This window comes from Haliaeetus albicilla, chromosome 23 (genome assembly GCF_947461875.1).
Source record: "Haliaeetus albicilla chromosome 23, bHalAlb1.1, whole genome shotgun sequence".
In the NCBI taxonomy this organism is placed as follows: Eukaryota; Metazoa; Chordata; class Aves; order Accipitriformes; family Accipitridae; genus Haliaeetus; species Haliaeetus albicilla.
In genome coordinates, this window is record NC_091505.1 from 9524651 (window position 1) to 9538066 (window position 13416).

The following is a 13416-nucleotide window of genomic DNA, read 5'->3' on the forward strand; positions in this document are numbered from 1 at the left end:
ACAATACAGGATATGTGTCATGATGTTCTCTTTCTCCTTTTATTGCAGAACCCTATTTTTATGCAAGTAAACCAGCATTTTCCCCAAAAGGTAAGAACATGTTTGGCTAAATGAAAGATCAGTTATGAAGTTTTCAACATTATTACTTTTGATCCATTAGCACCTGAATCCCAAGCCAAGATCAGGGAAGAAGTCTTGTTTCTGAATCATTTACAATTTAGTTAATTAATACCGAAAGAAAACCAAGGCACAGAGAGTTGAGTGACTTGCTAAGGGTCATAAAGTAGCTCAACAGCAGAGGCAATAAAAAGAGCCCTGGTTGACTTTCAGCCCATTTCCCTTCCCACTGTGCATTTTACACTGCAACACACAAGGCTCAATTTTCTCCATATGTTACTCTGTCAGGTAAAAATATAAACTGGTAAAAATGATGTAGAAGTCTTTTTACTGGAATTAACTGGCATGGGTATTTCATTTGTGAGAGGCTTCCATCATTTATCATTCATAGAACAAACCAGAATTTGTAGCTACCCACATTACAAAAAAATCCAAATTAATAAAAAAAAAAATTCTGAAGAACTAAAACATTTCCAATGGCCTTAAAAAAAAAAATGGAGCAGAAGGCTTTCCTTCACAATTTCTTAATTCTTTATGTCAGTTCTAGAATCAGAACCTCATTAGTGCTAAGTTTTGAGACAGCAGGTGTGTGGAAGCTATGAAAACTCTCAGACTACGAATGCCCCCAAATACAGAAGAATCTTCTGTCAGCGTGGATGCATATACCTGGGTTGGGATGCGAGATCTTTACAAAGGCATAAACCAGCTGGGTGTGAGCCAGCTGAGAAGTCAGATACTTTTACTTTTAGGGAGATGGATCAACAAATGACCCAAATATTGTGCAGAAACAAAAAACATTAAGTAAAAGCATGTCTTGAACTACCCTGGAATCACTGTGGTGAAACTGAATTCTTCCTTGCTTCATCTGTTGTCATGAATTGCTGTTTATGTCCAGGCCTTCTATGTCATCTATAAAGCACTTATACAGAAAAGTGTTGGACTCGGTATCAGCTGGCAGACCCATTTTTTTCTGTGTCTTTCCTCCAGTGCAGAGAAGACATATTTCAGATCTGTTTCCAGTCAGCTCATTGGTAAGGCTGCCACTGCTTCAATCAGATTAGGATTTTGCCTACACAAGTCTAAGTAGAGAAGGACCAAATACACCTGTAACACCGGCTTCTATACTATTAGAAAAGAAAGACTTGCTAGCAGAAGAGCAGGCAGTAATGCTATGTCAGCTGTCCATCTAAACTAATGATCGTTTGACAGTAATGCCTTACTGAAAATGGCCAGTGAGCTGGGGAAGTGGGCACAATGCCATTCAGACAGATGGGCAGGGGTCTTAGGCAGCCAAGAGACCGTGTATGTGTGTCAAGTGAGGGTACTTAGGGCAGGATTCCCAGCTGGGAATATCCACATGGCTATCCAGTCTAAGCTTGCACTTTGACAAAGAAACGCGCCATTGCTAATCCAGCTCAGGGTTGGATTAAGTGGCAAGGAAAAAGAACAGCTTCTATCACCACTTTGGACTCAGGACAGCCGGGTGGCTGGAACAGAGAAAGGCCTGTTTCTGCATTTTCCTTTGTCTTTTGCTGCAATGCCTGCACGGAAAACTATGTTCTGACCGGATAAGACAGGAAATACAGGAGGAGCCAGTGTCTTCAACTGAGGAAGAGCTTTACTTTTCTGTTTCATATACATACATAAGTAATATTACTTTTACCAACCCCCATACTTAACTAAGTAACTATCTATCTGAAGTGTCAGTAATTGCCTCTCTTTTTCTGCCATAACTTTGGTTACACAATATTGGCAATAACTGTTATGCAAAATGTACTCCAGACATTCCACTTACAACATTAGGTTTTCTGAGTCCCTGCATGGAATTCATATGAGGTACTGCAAGGCTCAGGTGTGGAACAAAATCTCCATTGATGTCAAAACCTAAATTACATTACAAGTGAATATTTTGGGTCCAACTCTACCCTATTTTAAGCTCTAAGTAAATCACAATCAACAGGACCACAGAGGGCTAAATGAAGGCTGGATGCGTACCTTTAGTAACTAAAGTAGAGATGTGATTAATTACATTTAATTTGGTGTTAGTGCATGCGTTAGCCTGCTGAAAAGAATACCATAAACAACCAGACATTTATCATTTCACACACAATACAAAATCCATAATCAGGACTATTTGTACTTAGATGATAACATTTAGTACTTCTAGGTCATTCAGGACCATGGATTTTAAATAATTTCCATTACACTTCTAAGAGGCAAGAGGTATTATCACCATACTACATATAAAGAACTGACACTACAAGCAGCTTTAAGGACTTGCTTACTTTGGATGAAACAAGTGGCAATGGTTACAGAATTACAAGGAAGTTTCTGGTTCCTAATTTTGTGGCCAAACCACTAGATCTTAACTAAGTTTTTAGGGCCAGAAGAAATAATTTTATGATTGCTAGGATTGTAGCTAGTGTAATTTATGCTATAAAGAGAAAGCAGTCATCCTAGGGGTTTAAAAACTGCAAGATTTGATTCACAATGGCATTTGTAGTGTTTAGAACAAGGGGGTTTGGGTAAGAGAAGTTGGATGCTGCACAGAGGGATAGGAAGCAGAATAGAAAAAGTGACTGCACATCATTTGCAGACCTTTGCCATCTCTTGGGTTCATGCAACACACACAGCTTTGCAGCTAAGGTCATTGTGAATAGTTTTGAGCTTGAATGCAAGTATTTAAAATACCTTTAATATTGATGATCTTCATGAGACAATGCTATATTTTGCATTATTCTGTTCTATAAGGGGTTAGAAAAGAAATTATATTCATGTTCTCACCAGTATGTAAATCATCACATTTTTGTGAAGAGTTCCCCAAGATTTCTCTGAGCTTTAGTTGCATGCAGTACACATTTCCATTCCACTCTTTCATTTAATTACTAAAAATCATCCTAAATTTGACATGCTGACCTTTCACTTACATCTCCTTCAGACAGAAGAAATAGACAGAAAGAAACTTGGTGTTACTTAATGAAAAAGGTGCGGTGTAGGAATCCTCAGTCCTATTAAAAGTGAAACTCAACAATCAGGCTGTATTTTAGATGCAGTCCTTTTTTGTGAACGATACCATTAGTCCAGTACAGCTAAAGCTAGACTTCTGTACCTTTGCTCTTGTATTTCAATAGCCTATGCATTCACATTGTGATGATTAGTTACCATTTTCAATGATACCAAAGGAGTATTTTATATTTTCAGCACACCTGAATTTTTTTCATCAGTGCTAGTCATTCTACAGAACCAGTTTTCAGACAAAGTATTATGCCAGGAGAAGTAACAGAATGCCAGCATTTAACACAGGGACAATCCCATCCTCTTTAAACATGGACTGATGAGCTGGGGAATACAGAATGCTTTTGGATTTGCCTGTCTATAAGTGGTTCTGCATAGAGAACATAACAACATAAGCTTTGTGAAGCTTCCAAAAATGAGAAAAGCATGTACCGCTGTATCTCATTTCCATGTAAAATTAATGAAAATAAAGCAATGCACTTCCCATGCATAATGAATAACCATGCCAAACTATCAACTTTTTCAGACTTTTCCTCTAGAGGGCTTTTAAATGAGGTCAACAGCAAACATATCTTTACATTTGATCTGAGAGTAAGCAGTGCAGAGTAACGGAGCTTGTCCATGCAAAGCGCAGTAACAAGCTCTTCGTGATTTTGATGATGAAAAATAGAATACTAAATACTACCCTTGTATTTGTACCAGATATGGATTTCACAGATTTGGTTACAGAGAGAAGACAGGACTGTGAGTAGACGTACAGTCCCCATTAACAATGCTGAAAAGATCAATGCTAGCTAAGCACAAGAATGACAACCCCGTATGTCAGATTCAGTAGGACCAACAGCACGTGCCTTCTGAGGGAGAATATTATTCTAGAGAGGAGTTTAAAAGAATCAGGTAAAATGCTCACATTCTACCTTAGAAACTGATAATTAACATCCCATCTTAACAGAAAGCAGTACCAACATGGCCACAATAAGAAAAAAACAGCTAACATTTTAGGGCACAATTAAGTGAAACTACCATAACAGCTCATGTTATTTTTTCCTGGTTGGAAGCAGACCAGATCAGCATAGCTTAATTGAATATTGTACATTTTTTCCTGGTCAATGCAAAGACACTATTTCTTGGCTATGACAGACAAACCACACTCTGGAAGTACAATAATATACAGAAAATGCATTGCATAACTCAGAGCTCATTCATCCTGTGCTTAAAACAAATCAGCTACTGTTTTGTTACTTTTATAAATGTACTTTTATTATAGAAGAGAAACAAATTCCATTAAAGAAATTATTGGTAGCATTTGGGAGATCTCTGTTAGCCTTGCAATCTCCTGCTGGACTTCTCATTGACTCTGCTAATTCCTCTTTATGCCCAGTGGCCTCACATTGGTATGTCCCAGGGAAGTAATACACACAGGAGTATCAGGGATTCTTCCCAGACAGTCCTAGAATCTATTTTCCCTGTATTGCCTTGCACTCCTAACAAACACAGACTGGCCTGGCTCTTTCATAATCTCCATTTAGGACATACTGTGGTATCTTTTCTACTGAGAGGCTGCAATGTAGTGGATATACACTTAAACTAGCTACCCAGACTACTAGCTGCAGGTTTGCTGTGCATGGGTAAGTTTAGAACATGTTGGAATTCACATCCCTGAAACAAGATAAAATTGGAGCAGGCAAGCCTTGAGTCACTAGGCTTAGCAGCTCCCTCTCCTGGAAGGATGCTCTCTTTGGTCAAGAAATAAGATCTTACGCTGCCGCTTGGGAGAGGGCAATTTTTATCTTGGGAGTCTTAGATAAGATTTTGTTGTAGACATTTTATTAACAGAACTAACCTAATCAAGAATCAGTTTTCTACACCAGTGAGGCTAGAATTAAAAGATAACATCCTTACTTACAATTTTCCTTATAAAAGGTCTATTTTTTATTAGTTTTAATTTTTTAACTAATTGTACTACTACTATTTAAATTATCATTAAATAAATTTTCAGTAAAACTTACAATATCCAATTTCAATTGAAACCATCCTGTGTTAGGCACTGTAAAACATATTCTAAGTCCTTTGTCCTGGAGACCTTTTAATCTGTATAGATTTTTTTTTGAAATGTAGGATATAATCACTGACAGAGTAGTCTTATAGGAAGTCTCACAGAAAATGTCAAGAATCCAATCCACATCTCCAAAGTGCTACTCTAATATTTTAAAAACAAGGCAATTGCTTTTATAAATATATTTAAACTTTTTAAATTTAAAATGTTTCCCTTTTCAAAATCTTCTCTGCTTCTAGAACTTTCTAACTCTGTAGTTGGGATGCTTTTAGATTTGGCTGGCAATTAACCATGATTTTTCATCAGTCAGAACATTTTGCTAAGTTAAAAGTAAAAAGTCTACAGTTACTCTCAAATAAGTTCATTATTTCTTTTTGTCTTCTAAGAAGAGACATTGCTGGAGTGTTTCTCTGCAGCACCCTTTTGCATGACTCAAAAGACAAATCAAACTGGAATCAGGATTATAGAGCCGAGCCACCAAAACTTTGAAGATATATTGATTACAAACACAGATATTGTTGTTTGCCCCTCAACATAAGTACCCATAAATCATAAATTTACATCAATCATAACTTCACAGTTACCTCTTAGCAAAGATTAATCACCACTTAAAATGGTAATAAAAAGAAAGAGGCACCATTCCTCCCCTGTAATGCCGAATCCTGGAATGGGAGCCTCACAGATCTTGTCAAACTTCATTTTTTTTGCATTTGCACACATAATTTAAGACTTGCTGGGGAAAAAGTGTTTACTATGTTTGAAACTCAGGCACTTATTAAAACTATGAGAAAAAGCTAATAAACACAAACATAAAAGAAAGCTGCTTCCTTTATCCCAGCTCTTGTCACACTCTGTCTATTCAGCCAGACTATTCACAGCCACCATGGTGGGAACACAAAATTTTTATGTTGCTATTCAGAGTGATCATTCAAAATGGGTGTTTCAACTTCCACTTTATCATTGAATTGAAAATTTGGAATGTATTGAAGTTGTTTGTTGATATACGACTTCTTAAATACATTTATTTGTATAGTAAATTTCAATGCATTCAGGCCTGTCATTAAAAGCAAACAGAATCCACAGAACAATTACTGCTTAGGAATGTGAACTGCAATGCCATACTCCCCCCCCCCCCCCCGCCCTGATATTCTTCTCATCTGTATGTCACCATTCCTCCCCATAATGAGTTGATACAGTTGATTTTGTAATTTTCTTTATACATGTTATTTAAGACAAAAGTTAGTAAGTAGTGATACTTTAGCAATCCATCTGTGTAAATAGTTGCACTAAACAGGCAGAAAGGGATTTGGAAGGAAAAAGACATCCTAAAATTCCTGGAGAAGAAGCTGCAACTATGCAAATTGTTCACAATCTCAGCAGTCTGGATGGAATTTAGGGAATTTGGGTTAAGCCCCCAAAGTAAGCAGAACCTACTGGGAAGGTGGAATGGCTAGGCTAAGTGATCACTAATTTCGGCTCTCTAAGGTAATTTACATTATAGTAATTAAAGTTTAGATTCCCTTGCTGTTCTATTTACGAACTCTATTAACCTATGACCTTTCTCTGAAGTTTACACCCAACTGTTTTCCATTTTTTTTCCTAAGCAAAAGGAAAGCAGTTCCTGTGGAAGTTATTTCTCATAATAATTAATTGTATTTGGAGCCTGAGAGGTAAATACATACTTTAAGACAATCTGGCTGTAGTGTTGTGCTGTGTAATTATACTAGAGATCTGTCTTTGTGATCCTTCAGCTGAGCCATTGCTAATATCCTTGGTTTTGTTTGTATTGATTTTGCTTTAAGTGCAGCCTGCCATATGTTTTTCATTTAGTTGAATATAAAATGATGGGTAAAATTCTGCTGCAAATTATAGTGATACAAACAAAGAACATGCTTTGGCCCTACATTCGTATTTGGCTTTTATTAACTCAATTTTAATGACATTTTAATAAGCAAGTGCAATAACTTTTATACTATGCATAGGCACATTATAAGGGTAAGCAAAAAAAATGTCTGGAGCTCTCTGTTGTAGCTGAAACAATGTGATATCTGCTTATCTGAACATACACGAACATGTATCCTCACATATTCTAGTCAGTGAGTCACAAACAAGTTCATTCTGATCCACAGCTGGAGGACCCTGGAATAAATGTCATTGTTTCTTACTATGTCTTAATATTTGTATCACACACTGCTATAGCATGTTATGATTCAGAGAGTGCTGCTTTTGGAGGACAGATCTTTAAAGCTGAGAGCGATCATTCATATCCAGGATGCTCATCATGTGTAATACAATGGTTTAAGAACATAAAGGAGCATAAGTAGCATACTCAGCAGTGTGTATGTGGGGGGAAATCTTCCCAAAGAAAGAGAAGTGAGTTAATCTGAGAGCTTTCTGCTTTGGGGAGCTGAAAATGGGCAACATGGATGCTAATTTCTGGAGACAGGGGCAGGTGCTAGGCTACATAAAGAGCACACTCCTTTTCACAACATGGGGAAACATTGCACAGAGAGAATTAATGAGTATGTCGGGCACCAGGGAATAAAATAGCATCATAAAATTCAGTAAACAACAAAGCTCCAGAGTTGGTCTTAATTTATAATAGACTAGGCCTCAGGAGTCTATTGCCCTTCTGTGGGACTAGCCCTTGAGAGACAGCTGCTTTGCATCAGGCATTGATATAGCTACATCTATAGGTTAATACATGTATATATATAATTAATATGAAGAGCAGAGAGATATGTGCACATTCATGGAGACATTGCCTTTCTACTGTGGGAGGTATGACAGACTATCTTATACTTGGCTCCAGAATTCTATTCATGTAGATATCTCATGGATTTTAGTCAGAAATAACTTATTACAAGATGTTTATATAAAATAAAGATTTAATAAAAATGGATTTCCCAGTACCATAAGCTAACTATCCTTCAAGTTTATATTTTCCCTGAGAAGGTGGTATGCTTTTTCAAATTTACATCACTAAAAATAAACAGCATGTTCATTTGTATCATTGATACAAGGCATGACCATCTGCCATCCTCAAGACACCTACACGAGATTGGTGCTTTTCTAACTAATCTTGGATATGATACATTCATATCACTTTTAATGTCACATGGAAAAGACGCAGCTGAGCCACCAGAATGAGACAAAAAGTAGTGTGCACCTATCCTTTAATAAATTAGAAATGTTGTCTCCAAATTGCAAGTAAATTCGGAGTTAGTGCATTAGACTTGTTAATCAGATTGTTAATTCCTCATTCTGTTAGTCCTGTCCTGCCAGTAATATTTTAAAGGATGTAACATAATTCATAAGCAGAGATACATTTTCAACCAAAAACCCGAGTTAATTGAATTCATTGAATTCCACCAAAATTACTGTCCCTAGTCAATCTGAATCCAGTTTCTGATCCACAGTTGCTCACCAATATGTAAATAAATGTAATGATGGCTGAGAGCATCTTATTTAAATGCTCATTAAATAGTAATCACTCCAAATAATTTCCCAGGATGTAGATGCCATTGCTTAGGGTTGGTTTAAGGTTATGATCAGTGAAAGAGCAAAAGTTTGTTTAAAGTTATTTCAAATTATGATTAAAGCACTTCTATTTTGCCTACTGTGGATACTTCATAGGCCATAATATATGTGGTCATCTGTCTGTTGTTCTAGTCTATTAAAGGGTTAGTTTTCACAGAGGACAAATTTCTTAAGAGTAAGTGGTGCTCAGGAAAGATACAGGTGAGATGCACATCCTAAGGTAAGAAGTCAAAGTGATCTTCTGTGAAATCTGAAGCAGCAGCCTGTCTGAAGAGGAACACTTACACTGTGTGTTCAGAGGTATGGGGGGAGAAAATGTATTTCTGATAAACTCAGCAACAAGCTATATCCTAGGCTAACCTTTTGTCTTGACTAAAGCACAATGCATTGCTGTTAACAGAACAAAAAACATCTCCAAATATGATTTGAAACAACACAGAACTTGCAGTTGTCAAATAACTCTTCCTATTTTTCTCACACAAAGTCATGACAAAATTCATTGGACTAAGAAACCCACTCCTGTATAAGTTTTAAACTTGCATATTAGTCTTAGGCACATTCTGGCAAAACTCAGAATGATATAAAACATGATTTCTAGTTTTTCAGGTTTTTGTTAAAACTAACAAACTAATTGCATATTTTGCTGAAGTTTATAAAAAATATATTCATATTCTCCATATTTCATATGGAGAAACAATTCTGACTTGGAAGAAATTACATTTGATAGTGTTGTGTAAACATTTAACTTCTGATTAGAAAACAGAAGTTTGCAAAGCCACTAGGTAAAAAAATTAATCTGTAAATTATTGAACTACCTTAGTTACCTATTTGCCAAACAACTGCATTGGTAATAATTTTGACATTTCACCTGAGAAAAAAAGAAAACACTAGATTTTATATTTTTTTACTCTGACCAAAGAAGTAGTCCACAGAAAATGGTAACATGCTACTAGTCTCCAGCAGTGACAATTCTCAGTGGCAATACCTATGTACAGTGTTGGCAGAGCTAAGTCTCTACCTGTTGCCTCTCCTTTTTCTCTCACCTAGGAGCAGTAACTGATATAATACCTATGTATGTATAGTATGTATATATTGTATAAATGTATAGCATGTAGTACACCTGCATTATCAAGAAATAAAATAGCTAAACTGCCAGAGTTTTTCTTAAAAACATTTCTATTAAAATGTGTCTCCTCTTCACAGGCTGTTATGTCACTTTCTTTTTATTGACAACATGAAAATCCTTGAACACTTGGGGTTGTAGTTTACAAGCAGTCATAGTTTCAGCAAGAACAGCATAAGCTATGTCCCAATGACAGCACCAGCTGAGGCTATGGAAACATCTACTCTGTAGATTCTGCTGTATTCTAAAATGATTCCAGCATTTGAATCCATTCTTAAAGACGCTTCAGAAATGTGTATAAATCACATCAGTCCCCTTGGGCAGCAGGAAACCTATCTTTTTTCTCTGCTTGATTTCAGACTGTGCATACTGTGTGGTATCATTATTGGATATCAAGAACAAGTGTGATTTTCTTCCTTGGTGTGAAAAGAACATACAATCACTTAGTCTCCAAACCTATAATATAGGCTAGAGCAGGAACCTTTCTGTTAGGGTAGCTTCAAATCTATAATTTTAATTCATTCCCTGCTGGCATTGTTATTTCTTATCTCCTCTCTGCTCCCCCAGTAACATATGAGAGGGTATTAAGGAAAATAAATAAGTAAACGGATGGATGAATGGAGCATTCCTCACCTTAAAAACATATTAACTAAAACCCAAAACTAAACCTCCTAGCCCCTGGTATTTCAGGAACCACCTGCTAACATCCAGTACAACATGGTTTTTCAGTATACTCAGAACAAGAAGTATTTGTAGTAACTATACTGTACCAATGTTTTACAGATGACCATTCTGTCATAAAGACTACAGAGAGCATAGCAAATTCACTGTTTTCTCTGTTTCTTCATTTGTAGTCTTGCTACATGCAAGAAAAAGAATTATATAAAAGTCCAGCCTAAATTAATCTCTAGATTTAGCACCAATTTTTTAGCAGAGCTACAGCTTGATTTGGAATACTTTAAGGACAAATCTTGTCTTAAATACCATGTATGAAAACTTTTCCTCCCTCATTTATCTGCTCTCCTGAGAGAGTAGTTCAGATATTTCTCTATGCAAAATGAAACCTTTTAACTGTGTCAACAAAAGTGGCTGTTGATATTAAAACAGTTAATGAATCAGTGAGCAGTTGCTAATAACATGCACATTAAAATCTGAACTACTACCTGAATCTAAAGTACACTATTAACCACATTGGTTCTAGGATGTTTCCCACCTGACCAAACACACATGCGTAGTTTTCACCCAGATCTGCAGAGAATTGTGTGTGGCATCTGACCTTATCCACTTCAGAGTGATCCAGACAGTGAAGGATAATGAAACAACATAACTATAAAATGTCTCATTTTGCATTCAAATGAAAGTCTGAGAGATGAGCCAGTACAATCTCTTTATATAATTTTACTTACCAGTCTGCCCTTGAAAGTGTCTCAAAATCACTTAGTGCAGTAAGATCTTGAAATTTGAAGACCAAGTGCCCCACTTCTCTATAGCTAATTAGTCCACACATCCTGCAATGCAAAAATACAATTGACTCTGTGTGTAAAACTATCTGGGGGGAGCCAGTGTATTTGCATACTAATACAAGGAACTGTTTGTAAAGATAGACCCCTCCATTATAAATGGGATATCAAAAAGGTGCCAATTATGAAGAAGGGGTGTACTGCATTATAAACCAACTGCCTTGTGCAACTAATTGCTCTACATGCTGTACAATCCAAAAATATAATTGACCCTGTCTGTAAAGCTATTTTGGGGAATAAGAAATCATTAGCATGCCAAAACCAAGTGCCAGTTACAAAGCAGGGAGTATGACCACTGTGACCATCTGCCTCCTAGATGAGTGATCTATACTTTCTGGAGAAAAAAAAAAAAAAAAAAGAAAAAAGTCCCCCAAGCCCCCCAAAATCCCCTCTTTTTTACTGCTGTCCAAAATAAAAACAGGGCTCATGGGATTTTATGTATAGGGCATTTGCAGTACTCTGCAGAAGAGGAATATCTTTCAAAGGGGTCTTCTGTTCAGATTGAAATCCTGCCGGCAAGGATCACTGTCAATTGGAGTACTGTGTCTTTGTATACTGTTTTGGGTTGGCAGTGATTCTCTTCTAGGGGTGTTCCTTATCTCCACCTAGAGAATGGGTTCCACACAAACATGTGCAGAAAGTCCTTTAGTCAGGCAACATGCTAACTTTTTCCATTACTAAGCAATAAACATTAGTGAATTAAAGACATAGGGTAATGGCTGTCTGTGTACTCAAGAATAACAACAATGGGACAGATGCTGCAGCTTATATATTCCCAACCCCTTGTGAATAATCAGCTGTACCATATAAATACCCAAGATTTTATATTATGTTTTTGTCTTCAGCATGCATAAAATCGCTCAAACACACCTGCATTTTCAGGTATAGAGCACTTAAATATTTCCATGATCCAGAAATACTGATGTTTACACTAATTGTTTTTGTCCAAATTTCTTCTGTACTGAGACATTACTGAGAAAAAGCTCATTCTTCACAACTTTATTACTCTTGGGGAAAACTGCAGAGAAGTTTCCATTAGGTTGTACCATTTTAAGCAGCTCCTGGCAAATGCTTCTCTTTACTTTCCCGATACCGTATATTCTGGTGGTAAAACAATCCAAAGGTGTTTTTATAAATGAGCACTGTGAATAACCACTAAAAGACAACTGAATTATAAATGGAAATTAATCAGATCATGCACCCTTTTCAGAGATTCAGATGGGGCCCAGTAAGAACATGAGCCTTCTCCTGTGTACATCTGGTTATAGAGCAAATAAGTGGAAGAAAGTTTATGAAATGTGCACCATTTCTTCTCTGGCTTTGGGGATTTCCCAACACACATTGCTCACGTGAAATAAATTCTACAGTCTGCATTAGGGAATTGTGACTCTTGGGCTTTGATCCACAGGCTTCACTCTGTGTTGGGTACATGCCAGTAAGATCCTTGGCAAAAAGCAAATGAATAAACTTCTTGTAAAAGGGTTTACATGTGTATACAGAGGTAAGTTCCTATCTGTAAATATTATTTCAGTAAACCCAAACATCTGTCCTACTGTGGAGTATAAGTAATTTTCTTCCATCACATTCTGCCTGGTCATATTTATTTGCTCTTTGTAACAAATTTTTTTACATATATGTACTCCAGTTTTAATACAGTTTAACTATCTTCCTCTAGAATGTCTATAGTGGCACAATTTACTCATTCTTTAGTAGATCTTCACTTTACACATACAATGGATTAAATTAATTTCATAGTATTTCAGAAGAGGCATGTATCTCCGTGCTGTTCTTGGAACATTTCCTTGAATTTTCTGCCTAGCTAAATGGAAACTGATGAACTGACTCAGCAGGAAAAAGAAAAAAAAGGAAAGAAAAAAAACCACCAGAAATGCAGTCAGTAAAGGTTTTCCTCAAAGAATGTTTGTAATCTTAAAATAAATAAATAAATAAATAAGTAAATGAATGATTAGCAACTAAAGGGTCAGAGAAGACACCTTCTGGCTACCAATCTGGACAGTGGAGCTTTCTTTTCTGTCACCATCTCC